Below are 14,762 nucleotides of genomic sequence, written 5' to 3' on the forward strand. Positions count from 1 at the left end.
CACAGTAAATTTGCACATGAGTTAGAAACAGATTCAGATCATTGCTTGCATTTTCTGAGTCCTGTTATCACAGAAGATAATGAAATTCCCGAGACTTGGGAGTGAACTTTTCATGTCCTCTAATTAGTCCCTTCACTGACATTTAGGTTTTTTCCAGATCCTCTGGCCTTGTGCAGTCTAAGTTACTGTCTTGTGAACTTCCTCAGCTGTCTTTAAATCTTGCTGTTTGACTTAGTTGGGCTTGATTAAAAACTCACTGAAGTTAATAGAGAGTTCCATCCCATTCAGTGGTTTTTGGGGCACTGCTTAAACTGGAAGCATACCCAGCTGTGACCATTGCCTAACACATTCCTAGGAAGAATGTATTCCCACAGCATAATTTCTGGCAGTAGTAAATGGATTAACTTATTCCCCTGTTTTTTTGAGAGGCCTTTGTTTCCATTTCAGTTCTCCCAGTTCTTGGAGGTGCAATGACTCCTAAGGGTGTTCTTGAACTCAGTGCCAAAGCCTCAGGGTCGTCCTATTCTTGTTTTTCCAAAGCTTTGATTATAAAGCACTGAGCCTTTGATTCAGACTGTCAACATTCACTCATTATAATTTTTTCTTTGCTTTCTTTCCTTTCAGTACTCACAGATTCATCCCCAGAAACTTATGATAAGAAAAAATGTGTGGGAAAAAAGTTATCTTTTCCATAAAATGAAAAATCCTGTCTGAATCTCAGAAAGAGCTTGGGTAATTTGGGTAATTTCCCTCTTGTCAGCTTCTTGGCCTGCCAGTCTGAACAGAAGCAGAGGTCTTCAGTCTACAATGTCAGCTCTGGAAAACTTTAGTACTGATTTTTAACAAGAGGAGAAAGGTATGTCCCGCATTTAAGAGTAACAGGAGAATCCCAAAATAACTTATTCAGTTTGTTGTTTCACCTTGGCACCTGGCTAAAAGAGTCTCCTGGTCTGAAGCTATAGTGTAAGAGTAATAAAGCAAACTAAGTTAACATGTTGATGTATTCTCATCTAGAACAATAGTAACAAAATAAAAGATCACCTTTTCCTGGGGCAGGGACCAGTCCTACATAAGAGGGGAGGTAATATCTGAGTGTTCCTGTAATGGTGACAGTAAGTTCAACTGCTGGGTTATGCAGTCTCTTAGAATGTCACATTCAGTTTCCTCCAATTTTTTCATATACTGTAACCACAAAAGCACCTGTCAGATAAACAAAATTGGGTCATTCATATTGTGTGACAGAAACAATTGTGTTTTGGTCAGAAGTGGGAGGTCCATGAATATTCATTTCTCAACCTATGCTATGACTCATGAGCTTGGTAATGTTAGTATGAGGAAGCAAATGGATGTTTACTTTGAGCTTACTGTACACAAGTAACTGCAAAGTAGGTGTAACTGCATCTACAGACACTTTAAATTATTTGGAAAGACATGTATTATTGTGCATTAAAAAAAAAAATAGGATTTAAAATATGACTTTTCAAACTATATCCTTTTACCTACATATACATACCTTTACCTAATTCAAATTGATTTGTTTTGGTTTTCTAAATAAAAGTATTTAGTATTCCAGATTAGGCCCACTGAATGAAGAATTTTACAGTACATATCAAAGAACACTGGATCAAACATCTTTGACATCCCACTTCTCCCAGTCATTTAATATGACAATCCTCCAACATTTTCACAGATGTTATATGATGTACCAGTGTGTCTGCTTCATGTCCAAATAAAAGCTTTTCTCACCTTGTTTTTAATGACTTTATTATTTCCTGCATCATTATTTATAATTCATTTTCCAATCTTAAATATGTGGTCAGAATTCTACTGAACAAAGGAAAAGAATGATGTGAAATTCTGGAATCACTGAAGATACTACAATCAGTTCCAGGGCTAAAATTCAGGCCAGTATTTTAGACTGATTCCTTCTGCAGTACGGAACACTCTTGAGTCTTTTGTTTGTTTGTTTGTTTGTTCTGTAGGCATAGGAAGAGGATGGAGAGGTAGGAATCTGCTTTGATAGATCCCTTGCCTGTCTCAGTACCAGTTGCATTTCATGAATTGCTGGTTGTGGAATTTTGTTCACCCTAGGGTCCTGGGAAAAGGAGAGCATCCTATGAAGCTCGCTGGGACTAGCGAACAAAGGCTGGATAACAGAAAAACAAATATCTCAGAGAGCAGGAGAAAGGAAGGAAATCATGTGTCTGCAGAAGGGATTAGCATTTCCATTTTGCTCATCAAAGTTAAAAGTACAAAAGAAGGATTTAGAGTGCTCCAACTGTTCCATCCCCTGTGCAAATTAGCATAAACAGCAGGGAAAAGAGAGTTAAACAGAAAATGTGAGATAGCTACAACTGTTTTTGTTAGCAAAGTCTTGTTTAGATTTAATTATTTCTGCATAAACAGTGGATGCAAACAATAAAAAGAATCTTTTTAATGAGTCACAGAAAAAACTACCCTTTACATACAGATCTACTCAAGTGTCTTATTTCTCATGTTTGCCTGATTTTTGTTCTTGATGGCAGATTCTTTTTCAATTCGCATACTCTTAAACTCTGTTATTCTCTTCCTCTATGTTCACTTTAATTGTCACCTCTTGCTTCCATGGCTGATGCAGGCAGATAGCATATGACTTTTTCCCTGTCCTTCAAATATATTTTGCTGCTTTTTTTGTACTGCCCGTCCAGCTGTTTGGTTTTGGATTTGGGAGTTTTTCAGTTGTTTTTTTTGTTTCGTCAGGGTTTTTTAAATCTTTCAGAAAAAAAAAAATAACATGACAATTTTAAATTTGTCAGGTGTATGCTAGATCCATCTAATACTGCTTACTAGCAATAAAATCTCAGGATATTTTCGTGCAGTCTGGTCTACCAGACTGATGACTTTCTAAATGAGCATTCAGAGTATCATTTCTTTGCATATGGAAAGAACATATCTATATAGTCTCTGATACATCATTGCATTCAATATGCTTGGAACTTCTTAATTGTTAAGAAAAAGCATTCGTTTCAACAGAGACCACGCCCATTTACAGTCAAATCAAAAAATCCATAGTTATAGCAACAGGAATGGATAGCTCTCACTTTACTTTCAGAAAGCGTGATTTAGAACCTTCAATATCTACTTCTGAAATTACTAAACTTTGTGGCAAACTGTGAGCAAGATCCAAAACTTATTACTTTCAATCGCCTTAAGCCAGGCTTGATATAAAATTCAAAGATCCTCCTTAAATGCATTGCTAATTTTACATCTCTAACATTTGTTTATATGATAAGCCCACAAGTTAAATCCATCATAGCATGCTAGTCACTCTTTCTGGATGATATGAATTTTAAAGCAGATTAAAAACTTGTGAGATTGCCACTACATATTGTATATGAATAAACTATATTGTTAGCCTAGAAAAGCACTTTGGAAATCAGAGAAGTCCAATTATTCAAACTCTGCTAAAACAAGTCTGAAATACAGTTTATAATAAATTATGTTCTTTGCACTTCTTTTTATTTGATTAAAAAGTATCAAGAAATATATTTTTTGAAGGGTATTTAGTAATTTTGGTTTTGAAACAGCTGGGAGGTAATACTGAAATATAACTTAAATTGATGTTTGTGCCTAAGATAAAAATTTTCCCTGTTCCATGCAAATATATATATGAGAGAAGGAAAGATGATTTTTTTATGAGGATTTTGCTGGACTAATCTTAATGGGTCAATTTTTTCTACCTTGTTACTACTCCTTTCATACTTTTGAAATTACTTGGGTTGCAACACACCTGGGCTGGGCTGTCGGGTATGTGCATGCATGCAGACCTTTGCAGGTTATACCAGAGCTCCTTCATGAAGGAAGTTTCAGGAATTCCCTGTGAGGCCAAAGGCAGGAGTCAGAGTTTTAGGCTCACATACTTGGATTCTATTCCACTCACATTAGACAGACTGTCATTCTTCTGAAACCAAATTTACAATTTGCTGTTTAAGAGGTATAATTTACATCAGTTTTGAGAAGGAGCAGGGAAAGAAATTGCTGTTCTTTCTTTAATCATGGTTGAATATAAGATAGTACTGCTGAGTATGCAAGCATGTGGTGTTGCAAAATGGTTTTTATTAACATACAGAGTATTGTCTGCTGTTCCAACCCAGCCTGTGGACTGGTGGTGTTAGACCCTTTCAGGAAAATGCAGTTCCTGGCCCCAGAGATGGAAAATTTCAGTGTTTTTTTGCTTAGCTAAACAAGTACAGTTCAGAGCTGGGTTATCATATTTATCTCTAGAAGACAAATGATATTTTGCTTGGGGTTGAAAAATAAACCAGAAACAAAGTTCAATGAGGCAAGGATTTGGAATTCAGAGCTTTGTGTTATATGTTCATACACCCATTTATTCAAATGAAACTGTGAATACTATTATACTACACATTTCATGGATAGAGAATAGAAAAGATTTTATGTAGCATAGTGTCCTCAATATCCTGAGAAAAATTGAAATTGATGAAATAAATTAAAGTTGATTTTCTCTTTGGCATAAATATTTTCCAGTTTCCTACGAAGTTTGATTATGAAATTTTATGTGTACTCTTAGGTTTGCATTTTATATTACAGAGATTGCAGTGGTTTATACCCTCTATGTGTGTTTCCAAAATGTTTAAAAAATGTTTATAAAGAAGTTGGCATGATAATTTGCTTTTGACAGCCTTCAACATTTGCAACATAAAGGAGTTCTCTGCTGTTACTGAATTTGTTACACTATTCATGGATAATAATAAGTTGTAGCATCTTAAGTCTTAGAACCCACCAGCAAGTAATTATCAAACATTGTGATCCCAAAAAGTTATAATTCCTCCAGACCGTAGAATACAATCTGGAAATTATTAGTGCAGTGTATAAGCCAGTCATGTTAAAACTTTGCTTAGTCACCAGCGTGTCAGACATGCCATTTTCAGGTTCTCAAAATATCAGTTGCACCCTTCAATGCCATATATGAATTATCTCCTTTTGATTGTTTCGTCTAGCGGGAGCCAGAGTAGTGGCTGTGAGGGCTTGGATCTCAGGGGAAGCTCTACTGACCTTAATTCATGTTGCTCGGACCTAGTATATTTGAAATATATTAATTCTCTTAATCTGTTATGGAATCAATGATTGAGTATTGGTCCTGTTACATGATCCAGCCCTGACTATAACACAGAATTTCAGGCTGAAGGTACAGAAGGAGCGGTGGCACACAGTGGGTGCATGGGAAGTGGGTGCTGTGGTCAGAAAACAGGGGGCAGAAGTGAAGGAGCCTGTTGCACAGAGTGAGACAGACGCAGCTGGTGTGGGCCAGGGCTAACCACAGCCTGACTGCAGGGCCTCTGGCACTGTAAATAAGTGCCAAAGACACATCACCCTTCAGCCAACAGTTCTGTTTATTTGGTTTGAATTTCTGCTTTAAACTGTTTCTTTTCTGAGTAGATGTGGGAACATGTCCTTTGAGACACTAATGCACAAAGAATGTGAAAATCTTGGGTTTTTTTCATAGGCTTTAAGGAAAACTATTAATTAGCTTTAGTTCTTAGAATGACGATGGACTTATTTATTACCAATAAAATAATGTGGCTGTGAATGAGAATTAAAGATATTTTTTATCAAACCATCATTTATGCAAATTAAATGTTTGGAAAACATGTTTAAAAGTTTGGAGAAAATACAAACGCAGATAGCAGTCCAGCAAAAGTGCAGGTTGCTATGAGCATAACAATGAAGGAAACTATAATTTGTTAATGAGCAGCATGTGAATTTCTCTGCTATTTTACAGATCAGACAGTCATATTTTTAAAATGCAGATATCCAATAAAAATACTGAAGTTAATATTCTGTGTGTGGTTGAACTGAAGTATTAAAACATTGCTTTTCAGCTGTATTTGGAATATAGGTGACGTTTTCTAAAAGTGTTTTTCCAATTTATACACATACACACACAGAGTCACACACACAGAGATCCTGGTAGCTACAAAAGATCTCAAGATAGTGTGATCAAATAGTCATTAAACTGTTGATTAGTGGCATTGTCTTTTAGGGGGTTTGTTTGTTTGTTGTGAGTTTTCTTACTCAGCTCACCATCTGCATCAAGTTACCACGTGTCTCTGCTCTGCAAACTCAGTCATTTCCCTGTTGCTCTTAACAGGAACAGGACCAGAACAGGGTGAGGGAAGGCCTTTTATCCAGCACGCTCAATACCTGGTTTCATACAAAGCTGTGCTGACGAGTGAGTGAAGGAATCACTAATGGGGAACTTACAGCCTGTGCAAGTTTCCTGAAGTCTGTAAACCCAGAGCAATCCAGATTCATCCAGTTTTAGACTAAGGGAATAACTCCAACTCTGTACAGAGAAAAATTCTACATCCAGGCACACGGGAAACAGTGTTAAATTTCATTGTATAAATGGTGCTTTCTTTTTGTTTCTGCCCTTTGATGAGCAGTGCAGTGATTATAGTGTTGTTTGCCCAGATGCCCGCAGTTATTTTGCTGATTCCTTTGGTAGTCAGTTGGTCCACTGTAAGTAACTGGGGAAAAATTATCTGCTGGCACCATGGCAAAAGGCCTTCTGTCAGCCATATAAAAATTCAGGTGGAAACTTTAAAGTTTCCTAACTGTAAAAGCAGTAGAGGAATTGTCCTATGAAGGCTAAAAGCCTTTGGTCAATTGTCCTATGATGGTTAAAAGCCTTTGGTCATTTTAGTGTAAAATCACAAAAATGTGTTAATTAGATTATGTGATAACAAATAATGGAGATTTTTTCTCCAAATGAAAAAGTTGTACATGAATATCGGAATGGGTTCTTTTAGCATTTGGGGAAAAGGAGTAAATGGGAATATTCAGCCATAGCCTGTCATAGTCAAAATGGCAGGCAAGGAGGAGTATTTGAAACTGGGTGTTTACAATGTATGAAGTGTATCTGAATGGTCATGCACAAGGAGAGAAGGAAGAAAAAATTGCTGTCCTGGAGATCAGAAGGAAGATATTTTAATAACAGAGCTTTATAAAAACACTGACAGGAATCATGCATTGGAATAACAGTTCAGGTATATGAAACAGCATACCATGTAGTGCAAATATTCACACCACAGAATTGTGGTATCCAAAAGAAGAGTGGGTGAGATATTAGTATCAGTAAGGAAGACACATAGATGACATTGTGGAGAATTGTGAAGAAAAAGAGTAAGCTCCATTTCCCCCATCTAAAATTCCAGTTTCTTTAATATAGTTGTCAGCAGGAGACTGGAGAATGAATCCCTACCACAGAGGTTAAAGATCGAGTACTGTGAATCAATAAACTCGTCCAAGGAAAATGAGCAAAGGGAGATCAGCAAGGAGTGGAAGAGATTGAGGGAAGGACTAAGAGCTACTGAAGAATGACCTGAGAATTAAGAGCATACCCAGTTACTGATGTTGCTATTTAACCCATAAATAAAATGCAGAACCACCACCTTTTCACATGAGCGTTTCCTGGAAGGAAATTTTATGTATGCAAAATGAAAGTGTTCATCTCGTTTGTAATTTCTAGCATTCCTAGATTTTCTTTACCTTAGTAAATTTTGAGGGACACAGCTGCAGCTGGTGAAAAACATTAGATTTTCCTGTCAGAGTGCAGATTAATGAAAGTTGAGGCCTGAACATTTTATGGTGGTTTAATGATAGCTAATACATAAGCATGATAGGCCAAAACTAATTAAAGAACAGTGCAGAGTGACTTGTAAAACACATTACTGAAGTAAAGCCATCTCTGAGGTAAATCACTTGGAGCCTGTGGCGAGATTAGTCTGCTGGCAAAAGTCATTGCTTTCATTTACACCTCTGAAACCCCATTAACAAAGGCAGATTTTAGCCCATGTGCTACTTTAAATAGAATTCAGGGTGATTTAGTAAGTCAGACATGTCTATCATTAAAAAGAATCCTGCTGAGGGGACCACTCAGCCTTGGTTGCTACTCTGTAGTGCCAGTGACTGTCAGTCTATCAGCTGCTGAAGAGAAAAGTTTGTTCCTGAAGGACTTAATGCAAGAGCATTTGAAATGGTTTCATTTCATTATGTCTGGAATTTTATATCATTGAATAAAGATAATAAAGGGAGCAGAGGAGAAATCCATAATATATAGTCTGAGAAGAATAACTAAAGGCAGCAAAAACTTTCCCTTTGGCAGTTAGTTTTTTCCCTTTTACTCCATGAAACATGAGAACTTTCATTATATAAAACTGTGCTTTCTTCTGAATTTTTCCTTTAGGTTTGCCAATGAGAGATGATTATTTAATTCTTTCCAGATATTCAGTTGATTTAATATAATTTCTTTCATGTGGAACAAAAGGGGATAAATGGGCACAGATCCTAGAATATCTATTCTTTTTCACAAATCCTTAAGGGTACATTTCATGGAATCACAACATTATTTTGGCACTCAATTCTTGAAATAACTACACGGTGTTTGATTATAAGGCTGTTTATTGAAAATAATATGGTGTTTGTCCTGTGCGCTTACCCTGTTTTTTTAATTTGTTTTAATGGATTGAGATGTATGCTTGAATTAGAAATACTATTAAAATAGACATATTTGAATAAGAAGCCCTCTTGTCCAGCTTCTCTAGACACAGCTGTTACTTTTGCAAACCCAGAAGCTTTCATGTACCTCATTCTCATTTCATTTCTCTTGGATTATTTCCAGAATAGCTTGAAGCATTGATTATGGTTAAAAGCTTCATTTTCCTCTAACTAAAACCAGTTTCATAAAAGTCTTCATTTCATGGTATCTTTTATTCACTCTTGTGCCTCTTCCTCTATCCTGTGTCTTTTACGTGCGTGCAGTATGTTTCTTTTGTGCGCTGCACATATTTAGTTGGAAAAAATCATCTTGAAATGAGCATATGTATCACTCAGTTGGGAGCTATTGACACAAAGAACAACCTTGCCACTGTGGAATTCTGGCAAGAAGATGAGTCACTGTGGAGAGGGAATGAATGATCCAAACCAACATTTTATTCCCTAATTAGATTTTGTATTGAAACAAAAATATGTTGTGTTAAGGCTGAGCCAAAAAAGCAGTTCTGGGGGTACAGGGATTTGGTGGTAGAGCTGTTGAGTATTTTCTTCTCAGCTTTCCCTTTCCTTTGAAATTCACTTTCAAAATTAATATCTTTTTTAAAATGTTCTATATATGATTAAGGTAAAAAAGAGCTTAGGGAAATCTGCAGTTTACCTTTTGGCCCTTCCTTCCCCCTGCTTTTTTTTTTTTTAAAGGAACCCATAAGATCACTCTCCCTGTCTGGGAACGGCTGCTTCACTGACTTAATTTTCCCAAATGAGGGAACAGCTGAATTTTGTTGCTATTGCTGTCATGGCCATTTCAAAACAGTGCTGCTGTTCTCACTGTGAAATTGTTGACCAGAAGCCATTTAGGAACAATGTAACCCAATCTATCTATATAGTAAGAAATTCACTTTTGCATTCCTGGAACCCCAGAGGATGTAAGATCAGACATTTATCTGCCTTAAAAAATAAAAAAAACCAAACAACTGAAAAATGTTTATCTTGACAGGTAACCTGTTCTTCAGTGAAAAAAAAATCAAGTTGGATTTCTGACATTCTGAAATATTAATTTAAATTTAAATTTGGTCCATATCAATCAACATTAAGTATTCAGTTGTTTTTCCATCAGGAGTAAGATGACTTTACAAAGCCATCCCATTTAGATGGCCAAAGATTTTATATTAAGCAGTGTTTGGACAGTTCTTTGAATTTCTTTAAATATTTTTTCTATAACCATCAAATATTGACTTTTCTGCTTCAGCATGGACAATTTGTTTCCAGTATTCCTAGACAAAAATAGTACTGTTTCATTGCATGATGAGAAATGGAGGCCAGCAAGAAGCAGAACTTTGCTTTTGATCTTGTACTACATCTGAGCTATGATTCAGCACCTGTAAGTATTTAGGGGGCCATAGCACTTCTGTAAAGCCCAACAAGTAAACATGCCTCTGAAAATTCATAGACCTTGGGTCTTACATCTGCCAGTGTCTGATATGTCAGCTGATAAAACTAAGTATATAAGCTGATAAAAAATGGAGAAGCATATGTTTTACAGCGTGAAGACTAAACCTGAGAAGCTGCCAGAGCTAATTTGCCTCTGACGTTACTGACTTTACCTCTTCATGTGGTTTCCAACTAATGAAATTGATGGTTGTGGCCTATTACCATATTCCTTTTGGAATTCATTCTAAAAGGCATGAAAAAAAGCATGAAATACACAGAATACAGCAATGCATGATCTGAAGAAAGCTCAGGGGTGTTATTCACGCATCTGCACACTTCCTATGTGTTTGGACTGTGCAATAATCAGTGCTTTAGTCAGCATTACAAATATTGAGCCCTTCTCTTAGTTGTTGCTGTCATGCCAGTTCCCAGACTCTAGACCAGGCTGAAGGATTATAAATCTCAGACTATAAGCACCTTTGTGGACTGATATTTTCCAAGATTTCCAACTCCCAGTTTTTCTCCCTAAAAGCACATATCTTGTGTCTGCTTGCCCATTCTTTTACTCTCACGAAAAGAGATGCCCAGTAATGCTCTCAAGCTTCCTTCTTTTCCAAATGTCTTTCCTTCTTCCTCTTTTATCCCCTCATCACAAGTTTTTCCTCTTCCCTTCCTAGTCATCCTTTTCATGTCTTTTATTTTCTCTCTTCTAGTATTTGACTTCTTTTTTCTTCATCCTTATCAAGGTGTGGTTATATTGGTTACATGAAAAATGAAGGATAAAGTTATTTTGTTACTTTTTCAGACACAGACCACAAGAGCCTTTTCCTATATCTGGAAGTACTGAGTAAAAGTGGTAACAACTAAGGCTCCTGCACATATGTTTGAGATCTCTAGGATTTACTCCTAAAAAGGCAGTTTTTCTACAAAAAATTGTTACAATACTGTGAAAGGGCACTTTTTTTACAAGTGGAAAAAGGCCATCTATAGGGCTAAATTTGATATACCTTACTAAGTAAAGAATGCCATTCCAGCTATTTTGACTGTGATCTGTTAACTGATTTCTGATTTCTTCATATCACATCACTTCCTCTTCATCACAGTTTCTATCTGCTCCTGGTTCTACAACTGACAAAATAACTCTGTGATTTTGTGATGCAGAGGAGGAAGTCTCACCTAATCCTGGTCCGGGATTAGTACAAACTACCTAATTTTATTTCAGCTTTTCTTTTCAGCTGTAAAAGGGAAAAGGCTTCAGAATATTCAGCTCATCTTTAGACAAGTTAGACATCAAAAGGCATCAGTCTGAGGGCTAAGTCTCTTGAAAGAATAGGAATTTATATTCCCAACAAGGAAGTTAACTGGAGTTAATAGCTCCAGTAATTCCCAGTACCTCAGGCATTTTGTTAAATTTTAAAAGAATCTTAAAATTTTTATATACGTCACTACACACACACAGAGCAGGAAAATTTAGAAATATTAAATGTTTGCACTTCAATGGGAGGCAGATATTCCACAAAATGTGTCTTCAAATCAACACAAAAAAGTTTATCTAAAACATTTCAAATTGTCCACTAATGACAAGATATACTTGTTCTAAGTTTATTTTCTTCTAAATAAGGCACATGAATTCCTCTGAAAATAGTTTCTGAAATAATGAAAACTTAATGCAAACTGCAGAAGTACTTAGTATATTCTCCCTGTAAACAATAGCAGCTTTCAAAGGAGAGGCACTCTTTTTAGTTTCCTGGGTTGTTTTAAACAAACTAAATATTTACATGAGCTTTCAGCAACACATATGACTGCTGGGCTCTTCCTAAACTGGTGTGTTTTAAACAGTTTCTGAAGATCTAGAAATGTTGCCTGATGACTGTTTAGACCCAATCTCAGTGATCAGTATAGAAAAACAATGTTTCAAACCAGCCATACTGACAGCCTACTGTTTACCTGTGAGAAGGTAAACAAGAGACAAATCCTTACACATTATTAGAAAGCTCTGTGAGTGTTGATTCAGCCAGTGCAATCAAAAGAGGCAGTTAGAGGGGATAAAAGTGTTTCCATTTCTGCATTCACAGCTTTCCACTGTTTCTTCTCTCTGAAGTCCCTCTGGGTTTATGCCATAGCAGCAAACTGCCCAAGCTTCATGATAGGTTTCCAAAGACCTGTACAAGTAGTTGCACATACTTTTAAGTTTGACAGTTTGCTCCAACTGCATCAACACTCTGGATGATTTTCTGCTCTGTATGTTTGTGGTGAAATAGACTTCAAATAGTTGTTGAACCCATTTTTACATTGATTCCTACCATATAATTCATGAGCTGCTTGTTATTTGCTTCAGCTCCTCAGACACAAGAGACCCTGTCTGTCATTGCCTTACCAAGCCCAGGTGACCCATGTCAGAAGCAGCCCACCAGCAACAGGACTTATCCCCCTCCATGCCTTACAGGGCTAACATTGGGAAAAATCCCAGTATGGAGCTAGTATTAAACCAGCAGGAAATCAAACCACCTGAGTGTTGGGACGTAAGCAGAGGATGTCTAAACATGGGGAAAGCAGACACCACAGAAAGCCTTGAATCTCTGGAAGCACTTTTTCCTGAATAAAAAAAATGGGGGCTGTAGTGCAGGGTTTCCAAAAGTAGGAAAACACAGGCCTAAGTCTTATTAGTGCTTTGAGGGAAATGGGAAGCATGGATAATACTGCAGCTGAAATAATTCTCAATGTTCCTCAATACCTAATAATTCTGCTACACTGATCCCAGACAGAATGCAGATGTAAACAAAGAACAATGGAGAAAAAGAGGAAAGCATGGAAATTTCGGCTTGAGAACAGAAAATTTGCTTTTCTGATGATTTGTTTATTTGATGGTCAGTCCAGTGTAAAATTATTTATATTTATTTGAGGAGGAATTAATTATTTTAGTCTTCTTCTTCATATAAAAATGAAAAATAAACCTCACACCATGTTCATATGTGGTATTTTAAATTTAATGTTAAAAAACTTGCACCAAACCAAACTAAACACATAAATAATTAGCTTTTTAAAAGATCCAAACCAGTGAGAGTTTTAGAGAAAATTTTCACACACAGCTTTCTCTTCCCAAATTGGTCAGCAATTGAGAGGAAGGGAATTTGGGTACCTTGTTTCTGGCAAATTTTAAGTGTAACTCACTTCTATTCTGCTGCTAAGCAGAGTTGAGAAGGCTTGCTATCAGTCTTCTTCATTTAGAAGCAGTTCCAGTCACTGAAAGGAGCAAATCTTAGGATTCACAAAAGAGCGTGAACCTCTAGTCTGGTGCTGAAACAGCCTCCTCAGAGAAAAAAAAAAAACAAAACATCTGCACTCCAATTCAATCTGTTTCTGATTCAGACAGGGTCTTGAGCCTAGATCCTATAATACCATGAAGCCTATCCTTACTGCCAGGAGAGAGAATTGGTGATTATTTGAAGTCCTGTAACAAAGTAGAGCATCACAAGGAGATTACCGTCCTCAAAATAGGCTTCCTAGCAGTGGGAGGATGATTTCAGACAAATTTAAGGATTTCAGTAACTGGTGAAGGGCACATCATGCTGCATGGACATCCTAGAAACAAGAATATTAAGATACATGAACATTATTATTTTTTTTCTTTCCTCTGGCTGAAAATATTTGCTTTTTGTTTTTTTTTTGAATCCGCTAAGATTTCATAAAAATGCTTATAAACCATTTTAATGAATAAAAATTATTGAAAAAACCTAGATTCACTGAGAGCTGCTGAGTCCAAATGTCGCTTTCATTGCCCCTGTCTGTAATTAAGAACAGCTTTTCTTTGTGGAAGATGTGGTTCTAGTTTCTTCATAAATTTTCCTACAAGAAAGAGAGTGGGGAGACACAGTCTTGGAAATAGATTTCCAGATATACTCTACCTACAAGGCAGCACCAGCCTGGGTCTGCACAGAGACACTGGGGGAGGTGTGAGCACTGTGAGCAGTGGGGCTGTTCTGCTGCCACGGCTGTGTGCAGTCAGGGCAACCCTTTCCCTGGGGAATTCCAGTTGGAGCTGAACGACCAGGAAAGGGCAGGACATCAGGACAAACATTAACATCACATGCATAATGATGCCTAAGCTAAAAAAACATGGAAGAAGCTAAATAAAGCTGCTAGTCAGATAGTTGGGTCAAATGGATGTAGAATCATAAAGTGATTTAGATTGGAACAGACCTTTAGGATCATCTAATTCCAAGAGCACTGTCATGGGCACGGAACCTTCCACTACACCAGGTTGCTTAGAGCCTCATCCAACCTGGCCTTGAACACTTCCAAGCATAGGGTACCTACCACTTCTCTGCAGCTTTCTCTTCTGCAGGCTGAACAGCCCACTCTGTCTTCACAGGAGAGGTGTTCCAGCCTTCTGATAAACTTAGTGACCCCTCTCTTGACTCATCCCACTGCTATAGAAATCAAAACAAAACCAGTAAGAAGAATATACAGGCTGTTGGCAGCAGTGCAGGGAGTATAAGAAAAAACTGTTTTGGGAAAGGTTTTGAATTCATTAAAGTGTAGATTTGCTGGAACTAGCACTACTAGAGCAAGCACAGGGCTTAGAAACAATATCACTTCTACTAGTGGGTGAGATAGCAAGTTAGCTAGGGCAGAACATGATGTGAATTATGGATATTATTTCATACACTTGACCTGAAGTGGTTATTGCTATTCCTCAGTATCACTACACACACAGTGTGGTGCCCCGTAGAGCCTCTTGTCATGTTTAAATGGGTAAGCAAGTCTGGGTAAAA

The 14,762-nt window shown here is 37.1% G+C and overlaps 1 long non-coding RNA gene across 1 annotated transcript; it reads right to left on the reverse strand.

Annotated features, from left to right (window-relative positions):
• Positions 1-12,958: 12,958 nt before the first annotated feature.
• Positions 12,959-14,762, reverse strand: LOC115947939. Its single transcript, XR_004081790.1, has 2 exons — positions 14,305-14,762; positions 12,959-13,569 (listed from the first exon to the last, which is right to left on the reverse strand). It is a non-coding gene; the product is annotated as an uncharacterized LOC115947939 (long non-coding RNA).

Source organism: Geospiza fortis, unplaced genomic scaffold, assembly GCF_000277835.1.
Source record: "Geospiza fortis unplaced genomic scaffold, GeoFor_1.0 scaffold186, whole genome shotgun sequence".
NCBI lineage: Eukaryota > Metazoa > Chordata > Aves > Passeriformes > Thraupidae > Geospiza > Geospiza fortis.